A 14,939-nucleotide genomic window follows, 5' to 3' on the forward strand; every position below is an offset into this window, starting at 1 on the left:
AAGTTCAATCAAATTAATTGCATGTTTTAAAAATGATGCTTATTCTTCTGAGAATAAAGCAGAATCCAGAATCTCTTCAACAAGTATTTACAAGGTCCAGAATACAGTCAAATGGTCCATGAAAACGTGATGCATTTCCTGAGAAAAGACAACCAACAGAGACCAACAATGAGCACACTGCACACCTGAAATTAGAAAATAAGGATTTAAAAGCTTATGGTCAAAGACATAAAGGAAAATGAGATCACAATGAATGAAAAGATAGAGAATCTTAGGAGACATGGAAACTTTAAAAAAAAATCTAGAACTGAAACAACATCTGAAATGAAAATTTCACTAAATAGTATTATAGCAGAATATAGATGAAAGAGAAACAACCCAGGAAGTTTGAAAATTATTCAATCTGAAGAAAAAGAGGAAAAATAGTGAAAAACTAAATAGCTCCAGGCCTTGTGAAACAATATTAAAAGTCCAATAATGTATTACCAAGTAAAGAGAATGAGGATGTTCTTTCCTCATTCCCTGAATAATTTAGGAAACAATAATAAAAACTTTACTATACAAAAGGCCCCAACTTATGATAGCTTGATTTAATTTTTTTTTCAATTTTGTGATGGTATAAAGGTGATAATCCTTTAATAGAAACCAAATCTTTATTTTCATCTACTCCTGGGCTAGGGATATGCTCTACATTATACTCTGAAGCTATTGAGCAGTCAACTCTCCATCATGTTGGCTTTGGAACTGATTTTTTCAATAAGTGCAAGAAATAAAATCAAGAATCAACAAATGGGATAGTATCAAACTAAAAAGCTTCTTCACAGCAAAGGAAGCAATCAAGATGAAGAGAGAGCCTACAGAATAGGAGAAAATCTTTACCATACACACCTCAGATACAGCATTCATCTCCAGGATATAAGAGAACTCCAAAAAACCTAACAGCAAAAAAATCAAATAAACCAATCAACAAAGGGGAAAAGAACTGAACAAGCACTTTACAGAAGAAATATGAATGGTCAAAAATATGTAAAAAATGTTTAAAAATGCATTTCTAGCAATTAGAGAAATGCAAATTAAAGCTACACTGAGATTCCATCTCACTCCAGTCAGAATGGCAGTTATCAAGAATACAAGTAACAAACCTGTCTCAATTTCAAGAGTCAAATAAACCACAACACAATAATACTGGGTGACTTTAACACACCTCTCAAACTACTGGATAGAGCCTCCAAAGAAAAACTTAAAAAAGAAACTATAGAAATAATTGACAGACTGGCCCCAAGTGCGCATGACACCAGATATCATCCTGGAGGAAAGAACATCTTGGTCCTGATGTCTGACCATGGAGATGTGAGCCTCCCACCCAAAGACAAAGTGAGGCTCTGTCCCATTTGGGAAGTACCATGGAGGTGAAGGAAGACATTCCACCCCCTCTATACTTCCTCTCTGGAGTTGAGATGATCCCAATGGCATCCATTTACTCTGAGCAAGGCAACATTGAATGCCTTCATCCTCTATAACAAGTACATCATGCTCTTTATTGAGAAACTACCAAAGCATCGAGATTATAAATCAGCTGTTATTCCTGAAAAGAAAGATACAGTGAAGAAATTAAAGTAGATTGCATTTCCCAAAGCAGAACAGCTGAGGGCAGAGCTGTTAAAACCATATACCAAAGAATATACACAGTATAATGAAGGAAATTTGAAAATTTGGAAAGCAGTATGGAGATTTCTTGGAAAGCTGGGAATGGAGCCACCATTTGACCCAGCTATTCCCCTTCTTGGTCTATTCCCTAAAGACCTAAAAAGAGCATGCTACAGGGACACTGCTACATCGATGTTCATAGCAGCACAGTTCACAATAGCAAGACTGTGGAACCAACCTAGATGCCCTTCAATAGACGAATGGATTAAAAAAATGTGGCATTTATACACAATGGAGTATTACTCTGCATTAAAAAATGACAAAATCATAGAATTTACAGGGAAATGGATGGCATTAGAGCAGATTATGCTAAGTGAAGCTAGCCAATCCCTAAAAAACAAATGCCAAATGTCTTCTTTGATATAAGGAGAGTAACTAAGAACAGAGTAGGGACGAAGAGCAGGAGAAGAAGATTAACATTAAACAGGGATGAGAGGTGGGAGGGAAAGGGAGAGAGAAGGGAAATTGCATGGTAATGGAAGGAGACCCTCAGGGTTATACAGTGGAGGGGGTAGAGAGAGAGGAGGGGAGGGGAGGGGAGAGGTGGGGAGGGGGGAGGGGGGAGGATGGGAAAGGCAGCGGAGCACAACAGACACTAGTATGGCAATTTGTAAATCAATGGATGTGTAACTGATGTGATTCTGCAATCTGTGTATGGGGTGAAGGTGGGAGTTCATAACCCACTTGAATCAAAGTGTGGAATATGATATGTCAAGAAATTTGTAATGTTTTGAACAACCCACAATAAAAAAATTTAAAAAGAAAAAAAAACCATATACCAAAGAATATACACAGTATAATGAAGAAAAGAAGAAAAAAGCAGAGGGATTTACCCAGAATATGGCTATCCAGTAAGAATTGGAAAAGGAAAGACAGAGGATAGCACAGCAGAAGCAGCAACAGATGGAACAGGAAGAGTTCCATGCCTTTGAAGAAATGATCCAGAACCAGGAGCTAGAAAAAGAGCAACTGAAAATTGTACAGGAATTTGGGAAGGTGGACCCTGGCCTAGGTGGCCCACTGGTGCCTGACTTGGAAAAGCCCTCCTTAGATGGGTTCCCCACCTCGCCTGTGTCATCCACACAGCCTTCAGACTGTAACACAACTGAAAGGCCAGCTAAACCACCAGTGGTGGACAGATCCTTGGAACCTGGAGCTCTGAGCAACACTGAGAGTATTCCTACAATCGATGGATTGTGCCATGTGGTGTTGCCCGGGAGGCTGTGTCTGCAGTTTCTCCAGTTAGCCAGTGCCAACACGGCTCGGAGAGTACAAACGTGGAATTCTCTTGGAAAACTGAGGAGGAATGAATTTACCATTACCCCTGTTCTCATCCCCAAGCAAACTGCTGGGTCTGATTATTGCAACACAGAGAATGAAGAAGAACTTTTCCTCATACAAGATCAGCAGCGTCTCATCACACTGGGATGGATTCATACCCATCCCACACAGACCACCTTTCTCTCCAGTGTCCACTACACACTCACTGTTCCTACCAGATGATGCTGCCAGAGTCAATAGCTATTGTCTGCTCCCCGCAAGTTTCAGGAAACTGGATTCTTTCAACTAACTGACCATGGATTAGAAGAGATTTCTTCATGTCACCAGAAAGGATTTCATCCCCATAGCAAGGATCCACCTCTGTTTTGTAGCTGTATCCACGTGACTGTTGTGGACAGAGCAGTGACTGTCACAGACCTTTGATGAGAATTTGGCTCACACACCTTCTGAACACTCTAAAACCATATCAATGTCCTGTAGCCCCTTAATTTAAGCTTCCTAGAAAGCTTTGGAAGATTTTTAGACAGAATAGGAAGGTAACAACACCTGGGGAAGAACTGATTTTTTTATTTCTGGTTTAAAAAGAAATAATTGATTATATTTTTTAGGCCAATCTGGAAAGGGACATAACATCAATAAAGCAACTAACTCAAAAATTAAGTCCAAAGAATGGTATGAGGAGCATCCATATGTCCTTCTTTCTGGATTCACCAAGTGTTAACCTTTTTCTCCTCTAAGCTATATTATAATTTATTTGCCAACTTGTTTATAATCTACCTTTGAGGGCATCTATGCATAAATTTGGAAGCCATATAAAAACCTTTTCGGTTTTCCTTTGGTTTATGAGAATATTAATGGAGCTTATTACAAGGGTAAGAGACATCTCACTACATCTGAACAGATAGTGAGACTCATAAACCCTGAAGAATGATTTTGTCTGGAATTGTGTTTTTTAATAAATATTTCAGGATGTATTTCCTCTGCAATAAAATAGCAACTTATAAAAAAGAAACTATAGAACTAAATAATATAATGAATAATTTAGACTAAACAGACATATAGAATATTTCATCCATCAATGAGAAAATACACTTTCTTCTCAGCATGGATCCTTCTCTCAAATAGATCATATCTTATGCCACAAAGCAACTCTTAGCAAATACAAAGAAAATAGAGATAATACCCTGCATTCTATCAGGCCATAGTGGACTAAAATTAGAAATCAATGATAAAATAAAAAATAGAAGCTACTCTAACACCTGGAGACTAAATAATATGCTATTGAATGATGAACATACAGCAGAATAAATCAGGGATGAAATTTAAAAAATACTTAGAGGTAAATGAGAATAGTGATACAACATATCAAAGTCTCTGGGACACTATGAAGGCAGTGCTAAGAGAAAAGACCATTACATTGGGCTCATTCATTAAAAGAATAAAAAGTAAGTGAATAGATGACCTAACATTACATTACAAAGCCCTAGAAAAAGAAGAACAAATAACACCAGAAAGTGGAAGACAGGAAATAATTAAAATCAGAGCTGAAATCAATAAAATTGAAATAAAAAATTGACAAAATAATAAGATGGTTCTTAAAAAATAAATAAATTGATAAACCTTTAGCCATGCTAACGAAGAGAGAGAGAAAACTCAAACCATGAAAATTCATGATGAAAAAGGGACTATAATGACAGACACTACTGAAAAATAGAAGATAATCAGAAACTATTCTGAAAATTTATATTCTAATAAAATACAAAAATCTTGAAGACATCAACAAATTATGACCTACCCACACTGAATCAGGAGGAACTACACAATTTAAACAGACCAATTTCAAGCAATGAAATAGAAGATACCCTCAAAAGCCTACCAACCAAAAAAAGCCCAGGACCAGACAATCCTCAGCCAAGTTCTACAAGACCTTCAAAGAAAAATTAACACCAATACTCCTCAAATTATTCCATGAAATAGAAAAGGAGGAAACCCTTCCAAATTCATTCTATGAAGTTAATATCACTCTAATACCAAAACTAGACAAAGACACATCAAGGAAGAAAAACTTCAGACCAATATCCCTGATAAACATAGATGCAAAAATTCTCAACGAAATTGGCAAATTGCATATAAAAACATATTACAAAGATAGTGCACCATGATCAAGTGGGGTTCATCCCAGGGATGCAAGGTTGGTTCACATACAGAAATCAATAAATGTAATTCATTACATCAGTGACTTAAAGACAAAAATCACATGATCATCTCAATAGATGTACAGAAAGCATTTGACAAAATACAGCACCCCTTCATGTTTTTTTTTTTTAAATATTTATTTATTTATTTTAGTTTTCGGTGGACACAACATCTTTGTATGTGGTGTTGAGGATCGAACCCGGGCCGCACGCATGCCAGGCGAGCGTGCTACCGCTTGAGCCACATCCCCAGCCCCACCCCTTCATGTTTAAAACACTAGAAAAACTAGGGATAATAGGAACATACCTCAACATTGTAAAAGCTACATAGACTAAACCCAAGGCCAGCATCATTATAAATGGAGAAAAATTGAAAGCATTCCCTCTACGAACTGGAACAAGACAAGGATTCCCTCTTTCACTACTTTTATTCAACATTGTCCTTGAAACTCTAGCCAGAGCAATCAGACAGATGAAAGAAAGGGATAAAAATAGGAAAAGAAGGACTCAAACTATCCCTATTTGCCTACAACATGATCCTATATTTAGAAGATCCAAAAAATTCCACCAGAAAACTTTTAGAACTAATAAATGAATTCAGCAAAGTAGTAGGATATACAATTAATACCTGCTGGATGCAGTGGCGCTGAGGCAGGAGGATCACAAGTTCAAAGCCAGCTTCAGCAATAGTGAGGTGCTAAGCAACTCAGTGAGACCCTGTCTCTAAATAAAATGGGGCTGAGGGTGTGGCTCAGTGGTTGAGTGCCTCTGAATTCAATCTCTGGTACCACTCCCCCCAAAAAGAAAAATTAACACCCATAAATCAAATGTGTACCTATACATCAGTGATGACTCCACAAAAAGAAAAATTAGGAAAACTACCCCATTCACAACAGCCTCAAAAATAAAATAAAATATTTTGGAATCAATCTAACAAAAGAGGTAAAAGATCTCTAAATGAAAACTACAGAACATTGAAGAAAGAAACTGAAGAAGACCTTAGAAGATGGAAAGATCTCCCATGTTCTTGAATACGCAGAATTAACATTGTCAAAATGGCCACACTATCAAAAGTGTTGTACAGATTTAATGCAATTCCTAAATACCAATGATATTCTTCATAGAAATAGAAAAAGCAGTCATGAAATTCATCTGGAAAAATAAGAGGCCCAGAATAGCCAAAGCAATCATTAGGAAGAAAAGTGAAGCAGGAGACATCACAATACCAGACCTTAAATTACATTACAGTGCTATAGTAATAAAAACGGCATGGTATTGGCACCAAAATGGACACATAAACAAATGGTACAGAATAGAAGACACAAACACAAACCCACATAAATACAGTTATTTTTGTACTTGACAAAGGTGCCAAAAACATACATTGGAGAAAAAATAGTACCTCTTCAACAAATGGTATTGGGAGAACTGGAAATACATATGTAGCAAAATGAAATTAGAATCTTATCTCTCATCCTTCACAAAATTCAACTCAAAGTGGATCAAGGATCTAGGCACCAGAACAGAGACCATGTGCCTAATAGAAGAAAAAGTGGGCCCAAATACCTACCATGTTATCTTAGGAACTAACTTCCTTAACAAGACTCCTAAAAAACAAGAAATAAAATCAAAATCAATAAATGGGGGGAAAAAGAATAAATGGGATGGAATCATACTGAAAAGCTTCTTCACATCAAAGGAAATAATCAATAACATGAAAAGAAAGCCTACAAAATGGGAGAAAATTTTTACCACATGCACCTCAGATAGAGCATTAATCTCCAGGATATATAAAAAACTAAAATAAAATTTAAAAAAATAATATGATACCACAATCAATAAATGGGCTAAGCAACTGAACAGACATTTCACAGAAGAAGAAATACAATCAATCGACAAATAGATGAAAAAATGTTCAACATCTCTAACAATTAGAGAAATTCGAATCAAAACTATACTTAAGATTCCATCTCACTCTTGTCAAAATGGCAATTATCAAGAATACAAGCAACAATAAATGTTGGTGAGGATGTGGGGGAATAAATAAAGCTGGTGGGACTGCAAATTGGTGCAATCACTCTGGAAAGCAGTATAGTGATTCCTTAGAAAACTTGGAATGAAACCACCATTTGGCCCAGGTATCCCACTCCTTGGTCTATACCCAAAAGACTTGAAATCAGCATACTTCAATGATGCAGCCACATCAGTGTTAACAGCAGCTCAATTCACAATAACCAAGCTATGGAACCAACCTAGATATCCTTCAACAAATGAATGGATAGGGATTCCACCTCTTGGGTCCCCTTTTTCATCCAGGGAGAAGTCTTTTTTGCTGTCCTTTATTTTTTATTTATTTATTTATTTATTTTTATATCTTTTTATTTTTTAGTTTTAGGCGGACACAACATCTTTGTTTGTATGTGGTGCTGAGGATCGAACCCAGGCCGCACGCATGCCAGGCGAGCGTGCTACCACTTGAGCCACATCCCCAGCCCCCTTTGCTGTCCTTTAATAAAGCTTTTACTTTCCACTCTAAACTTGCCTCGGTATGCTTCTTTGGTGTTACACTTCAGGATTGGGGAAGCAAGGACTCGTCACTAACCACACATCACTCAAATGGCCCTCCAGCCTGTTACTTCTCAATCGGACTTCTATCATGGACCACTCGATAGACCCAATTTTTAAAAAGGGGGACTCCAAAACTGCTTGCTCAACACTGCCCCCTTTCAGCTCAAAGAAGCCAGAATGGTCATCATCCCCTTTCCTTATAGCAGTAAGGAGTTCCCAAAATTAGAGGGGGGAATGAAGCCAGATTTACAGATAAGTAGTTAGTGTAGTTAGGTAAATCAGGTCTAATATGGAGTAAAATCGAAAATGAAGGTCATATTGAGAATGGAGTCCAGGAAAAGGGGAATTGAAAATGTCCCCAAGGCCCAGAGCCCATCCCAAGGAAATGTTAATGAAGCAGCTCCCAGCAAACACAGAGATGATAATCCAAAAGTCCTTCCTGCCCAGATTACTCCTTCAGCCCACCTGTCTCCCACCCTTTGGGCCTTCCCAACTACATTCCATCATTGCAAGATAACAGAACTAGGGACAGGAATGCGGGAAAGCTGAAAGAAGACCTTAGCTATAAAAAGGGGAAGACATCACCCTTCTACCGATTCCACCTCTTGGGTCCCCTTCTTCCTCCGGGGAAGTCCTTTCTGCTGTCCTTTAATAAAGCTTTTACTTTCTATTCTAAACAAAACAAAACAAAACAAAAACCCACAAATGAATTGATAAAGAAAATGTGGTTTATATACACAATGAAATATAACTCAGCCATAAAGAAGAAAGAAATAATGGCATTTGCTGGTAAATGGATGGAACTAGAGACAATTATGCTAAGTGAAATAAGACAGTTCCAAAAAAAGCAAAGGCCGAATGTTCTCTCTGATATGTGGATGCTAACCCACAACAAGAGAGGATGGGAAGAGGAAAAATAGAAGTACTTTGGATTAGACAAAGGGGGATGAAGCCAAAGGGGTGGGGAGGAGAAAGGAAGGACAGTAGAATTAATTGGACATAACTTTCTTATACTTGAATACATGACCAGGGTGATTCTACATCATGTACAACAACAAGAATAGGATCCTAATTAGAATAAGTTACACTCCATGTATGTATAATATGCCAAAATAACTCTACTGACACATGTCTACAAAGAACAAATTAAAAAAAAAAAAGATTGAAACTCAATAAACGAAAAGGAAAAAAAAAAAGATACTGAGCAGTGGCAGCAACCTCAGCTCCCAGTCACCTACACAATCATGAGTGTAAACAACTAATAGTCTTCAGGGTGCTGTATTGCTAAGCTATGATGTTAGGCATGTTAGATATGTTAAATTGGTTAGATTGCAATATTTTCAATTGATCTGGATGTAATTCCATCTCAAGTTGAGGGACATTTGTGTTAGTCAGATATAAATGTACCAATTAAAGAAAGTTGAGTGAAATCTAAGCAGGGTAACCAAGATACATCATAGTCCAATGGCCAAAAGCCATGAAGAGAAAATCATGAAAACATTATATACCAGAGAATAATAATCTGAGTGACTGACTTTAATATGCAACTTATGGAGACAGTAAAATGTGTTTTAAATGCTGGAAAAAAATTGTCAGTCCAGAATTGCATATCCAGTAGAAGTATCTTTCAACAGTAAAAGCAAATGGATGACCTTTATGGATTAAGAACATGAAGATAATGTGTTATTAGCTGGAGATACTGTAAGAAAAGATACAGGAAATTCTTCAGGCTGAGGGTATGAATACGAAGATGGAAATTCGCCTTCAGGAAGGCATGAAGAATATCAGAGATGGCAAATATCTGAATAATATAAAAGACTTTTACCATAAATTTCTTTAAAATTGTTTAAATTGAAAATTATAATTTCTTGTGGAATTTTTAATACATATATAAGTAATACATATGATAGGTGTTGCACAAAGACTGAAGAGGCTGGGGAAGCTCATGTGTCTTCAAGGTTCTACCTTTCACATAAAGCAATGATACAAAATAAACTCCAAATTAGACTTTGAAGAGTGATAGATGCATACTGTCATCCCCAGAACACCCATCAGTAATTCAAGAAGAATAATGAAAAGGACAATTGATGTAACAGAGTTCAGGGTCAGGGGTGTGGCTCAGCATAGAGTGCTCGTCTAGCATTATGTAAGGCCCTGGGTTTGATTCCCACATACAAAATCATCACCATTCTCCAAAAGATAGAAGAGGAATATAGAAACATCAAAAAGCAAACCCTTCTGTAGTTTCCCTTTGCTCCCAGAACAAAAATCCAGAAAGCCTCCTTGGCCTGGTCTTGCCAACCTCTCCAGCCTCACCTCTCCCATCCACTAAGCTTCTCCTCCACATTCAAATTTCTCTCCACTCACCCTTTTCTGTCAGCTCTTCCAGGGACACTCTCCCCACCATCCTTCTACCAGGCTAACTCCTGAACATTCTTCAGGTCTCAGCTCAGGTGACTTCAGGAAGCCTTTCGGGGCCAGGATGCCCTCCTACGTGGTCCATTGTGCCCCAGATATCCTCCCTCACTCCAGTCACCTGGTCTCTGAAATCTCTTCTTTACTGCCTCTATTTCCCTGAAGTAAGACTCAGGAGGGCAGGGATATGGCCTGTTTTGCTCAGCATTCCATGCCCTGGACTTGCTCGGTGCTCAGTAGGTACCAAGCGCATAGTAAGCATTTGTCAAGTGACTAAAAGAGTGAGTGAATGAGTAGAGAAGGCCGATTGGTTAGTTTGTTGGAGGAGAGTTACTGTGCTGGGAATAAGGAGGGGATGCTACCACAAAAAAAGAATGCAGAGAGAAACTGAAAGCAGGAGAAGCTGCGCTGGCAGGAAAGAAGGCCAAGGTGTCATGTCCTCCAGGTTCAACCATGTTGTCATAAATGGCAGGATTTCCTTCTCTTCAAGGCTAATAGTGTGTGTGTGTGTGTGTGTGTGTGTGTGTGTGTGTGTGTGAGATGCATTTTATCCATTGATCCGTGGAGGGAAACTTAAGGATTTTTCCCATTTCTTAGCTATTGTGAATAGTGTGGCAATAAATGTGGCCTAGGTGTCTCTTCATTTCCTGTCTGACTTCATTTCCTGTGTGTCCGTATCCAGAGGTGGAACTGCTGGATCCTATGGTACTTCTATTTCTAATTTGCAGAAGAACTTCCATACGCTCTTCCATAATAGCTCTATTAGTTTCTCCAACAGTGCGCACAGGTTCCCTTTTCTCCACACCCTTGTAACACTTGTCTTTTGGCTTTTTGATCATAGCCATCCCACTGGGTGTGAGGTGACATCCCATTGTAGTTTTAATTTGCATTTCCTTTAAATCCCTGTTGGCCGTTTGAATGGTTTCTTTAGGAAAATGCCTGTTCAGGTCTTTTGCCCATTTTTAAATCAGGTTACTTGTTTCTTAGTTTGTATTTTGCTATTGAATTGTATAAGTTCCTTATATATTTTGGATATGAACCCATTACTGGATGTATGGTTTGCAATTATTTTCTCCTGTTCTGTAGGTTGCCTTTTCATTTTGTTGATTGTTTGCTGTGCAGAAACTTTTTGATTTTTAAAAATTTTTTTCTCTTAAAGCTTTATAGTTTGTTTGTTTTATAAACATCATAGTTGGGAGAAAAGTTTTTGTTTGATGCAGTCTCACTTATTTTTAACTTTTGTTTGCTTGTGCTTTTGGTATTATTTGCTAAGTGGTGGGGGAGGGGCGGGGAGCAGACACAGAAAGATACATACTGCATGATCTCACTTATATATAACACTAAAGAGTTGAATTCATACAGAGTTCTCTCTAAAGGATGGTTATCAGGGTTCTGGGGATGGAAGAAATGGGGAGGCATCAGTCAAAGGGTAAAAACCTTCAGTTTTAGGTTCTGGGACCAAATGTACAGCATGGTGACTATCATTAATAATAATGTATTATATACTCAAAATCTGCGTAGAGACTAGACAGGAAGTACTCTCGCCATACAGGCACAGAAAAGGTAACTATGTAGGGTGATGGACATGTTGATTAGCTTGATTGTGGTAATTATTTTACAGTGTAGGTACATATCAAAATATCATTCTGTGTACCTCAAGTGCCTGAATTCAATTTTTATTTTTCAATATAACTCAATAAAATTTGGGGAAACAATAACCTTCAAAAAGGGGGTGGGTGGGTGGGAAGAATTCCAAGATGTATCACTGAACAGTAAAGAGCACAAAGCAATATGGGTAGTGTGCTGCCATTGTGAGACAGACTGGTCCACCTGCTGAAGGTCGCACAAGAAGGCCGTAACTGTGGGTTTCATTGTGTAGGGAGAGAAATCTTTTCAATTTGTACAATGCTCAAGTATTGCTCATTTAAAATAAATAAAGTTAAAATCAAAAAATAAATTATAATTAGAATAAGATATATTCCATGCTTGTATACCAAAATGAACTCTACTGTCATATATAACAAAAAGAACCAATAAAAAGAAATCACATGGGCTGGGGTTGTGGCTTTGGGGTAGGGTGCTTACCTAGCACGTGTGAGGGCCTGGGTTCAATCGTCAGCACCAAATTAAAAATAAATAAATAAATAAGTTAAATATTTTTTTAAAAATCACACAAAAAAGAATAAATTACAGACAGGCATTTCATGTGCATTGCTGGCCATAACTGGAAAAAAAAATTACATGTCTGTAATAGCATTCTCCAGAATGTGTGTGTATGTGTATGTGTAAAGATTTATTAAAAGGGATGTGCTCACGTGATTGTGGAGGCTGACCAGTCCCAAGATCTACAGAGTGATCAGCAAGCTCAGGAGAGGTCGGTACAGCTCCAGCCTGAAAGCTAGACACTTAAGATCCCAGAAGAGCTGGAGCTCCAGCTCAAGTCCAAGGGTAGGAAAATGCAATACACCTATTGGAAGGAAACAGGCAAGAGATATTTTGCCTTACTCAGGGGAGGGGCAGTCTTTTTTATTCTATTCAAGCCTTCACCTGATTGGGTGAGGTCCATCCACATTAGTGAGGGCAATCTAATCTGCTGGGTTTACTGATTTAAAAGTTTAATCTCCTCCAAAAACATCAAAAATAATGTTCAACCAAATATATGGTCATCCTGTGACCTACTCAAATTCACACATAAGGGGCTGGGGTTGTGGCTCAGTGGTAGAGCACTTGCCTAGCATGTGTGAGGCGCTGGGTTCCATCCTCAGCACCACATAAAAATAAGTACATAAAATAAAGGTATTATGTCAAAAAATATTTTTTTATTCACACATGATATTAATCATTGCAGTGCCCTACAATAAGGCAATAATGCAGTCATTCAAGTGTTAACTTGGAAGTTCATGGAAAGTAAGCATGGTAGGGAGGTAAATGGAAAACGAAATCACAGAACACTAGGTTGTACCTGAAACTGCACCATGAAATGTGCATACTCACAAGTAAAGATTGGAAGGAAACAGGAAGAAGTAAAACCAAAACAGTGTCTGTGCTAAATTTTTGAGATTATGGGAAAGAGTTTTCCTTACACTTTTCCTTTAATCTCTTAATACTATAATTTTTCAAATTAAAAAAAAACAGAAATCATAGGTGTAGGGGTGAAATGGAGGATGAAGCAATAATAATAAGCTGTGCTGACATGTTGTAGCAGATAGCCATTAAATAACTGAGTAACTGATACTGTCTTCCCTTGGTTCCCCCCAGAAGCAGTGAGTGATACAAAATTCAAGTGAAGGCTATTTACTGGGGAGGCGATGGCTGGTAGGAAAGTGGGGGAGTGAGACTGGGTGGCCAGAAGCTAATGCAGGGTGCTTTAATGAGAAGGTTACCACTAGAAGCAACTGAGTCATAGTCCACAGGGGACCTCTGGGAGAAAGTGTGGAATAGGCCTCAGGTTTGTGTCATTTGGAGATTCAACAAGGAGGTTTAATCTACCAGCTCCCGCTTATTATTGGTCAAAAGGGCTGCTCCTGTGGCATCACCTGTTGGGAGTCGCCCGGGCTCCAAAGACTAACTTCCCCATCCCCCAAGAAGAGCTGTCTAAAGGTGAGCCCTGCTGGCTCACATGATCCTTACCCACCAATCAGACTAGACTTGCTGGCTCACATGATCCTTAACCACCAATCAAAAAGCACCCCATGCTAACTGTCAAACCCTTCAACCATTAAACTGTCATAACTGTCAAACCACCCCCGGCTCTATAAATATGCAGAGCTGTTCCTCAATAAACGGGCATTTTCTCCGACGGCAAGCCTTGATCCTTCTTTCATTACCTCCATGGCATCTCCAGCCTGCCCCAAACAGGGGTGCCTAGTACCTCTGTGTCTAGAGAGAGCCTTGAGGCAGAGTCACGGGTGCTTGCTGTGAGAGACTGTGGCATGTAAAGGAACAGGGAGTACTGAGGGGGCGGGGTGAGTCACTGACAGCACCTGCAGGGTTTACCATTCCTGAACACCTGTGTAATCCAGGCACTTAGAGAACATTGGCTCTGATCCCCACAAGAGTTTTACACAGTGAAGCTCAGAGAGCCTGTGATGTGCTCAGTCAATCAGGGCAAGGTATAGAATCAAGTAAGAGACTTGAACCATAAGCCCAAGATATTTTTTCCTTTCTTTTGCTGCTTCCCTAAGTAAACTCAGCATTGCAAATTTCCTAGTTGGACCCACCCAAAAAGTCAAAAAACCACCACATCAAGGTCAAGTCATGCAACCAATAAATATTAAAATCTGTAAGAGAAAGTCAGCAAGGGAAAGAGAACATCTACCATGACAGAAACACCAAGACCCGCTAAGACTCTGATCAGAGGAAAACCACACTTCGCATTTTCCAAAAGGTTAAAGAAGAAAATTATCACTATGGAAGGAAATTTGTAGGCGCTATTAGAAAAGCAAACCTAATTTGTCACTCTGTCTCTCAGAATCTGTCAATGGCTCCCAGTTGCCTCCATTGTAATTCCCTTAGTAGAACATACAAGGGCTTTAAGATTCAGCTTCTGCCAACTTCTCCAGCTCATCTTCCACCACCCTTAGCCATATAAAATTACCTGCAGTCCCCAAGTAGCCCATCTCAGTCATACCTCTGAGCCCTTTAAGGGTTGTTTTTACTACCTAGAATTCCTTTTGCATCTCTACTCTGACTAATTCCTACTTATTATTCAAGGCTTGCCTTAGTTGTTACTTATTATAGCAAAGTGTCTCAATCTCTCTGTCTCTGTCTCTC

At 38.6% G+C, this 14,939-nt stretch overlaps 1 pseudogene; it reads left to right on the forward strand.

Annotated features, from left to right (window-relative positions):
* The first annotated feature begins 1,332 nt into the window (after positions 1–1,332).
* On the forward strand, positions 1,333–3,411 carry LOC114105107 (STAM-binding protein-like; annotated as a pseudogene).
* The last annotated feature ends 11,528 nt before the right edge of the window (positions 3,412–14,939 follow it).

Source organism: Marmota flaviventris, chromosome 8, assembly GCF_047511675.1.
Source record: "Marmota flaviventris isolate mMarFla1 chromosome 8, mMarFla1.hap1, whole genome shotgun sequence".
NCBI classification, from domain to species: domain Eukaryota; kingdom Metazoa; phylum Chordata; class Mammalia; order Rodentia; family Sciuridae; genus Marmota; species Marmota flaviventris.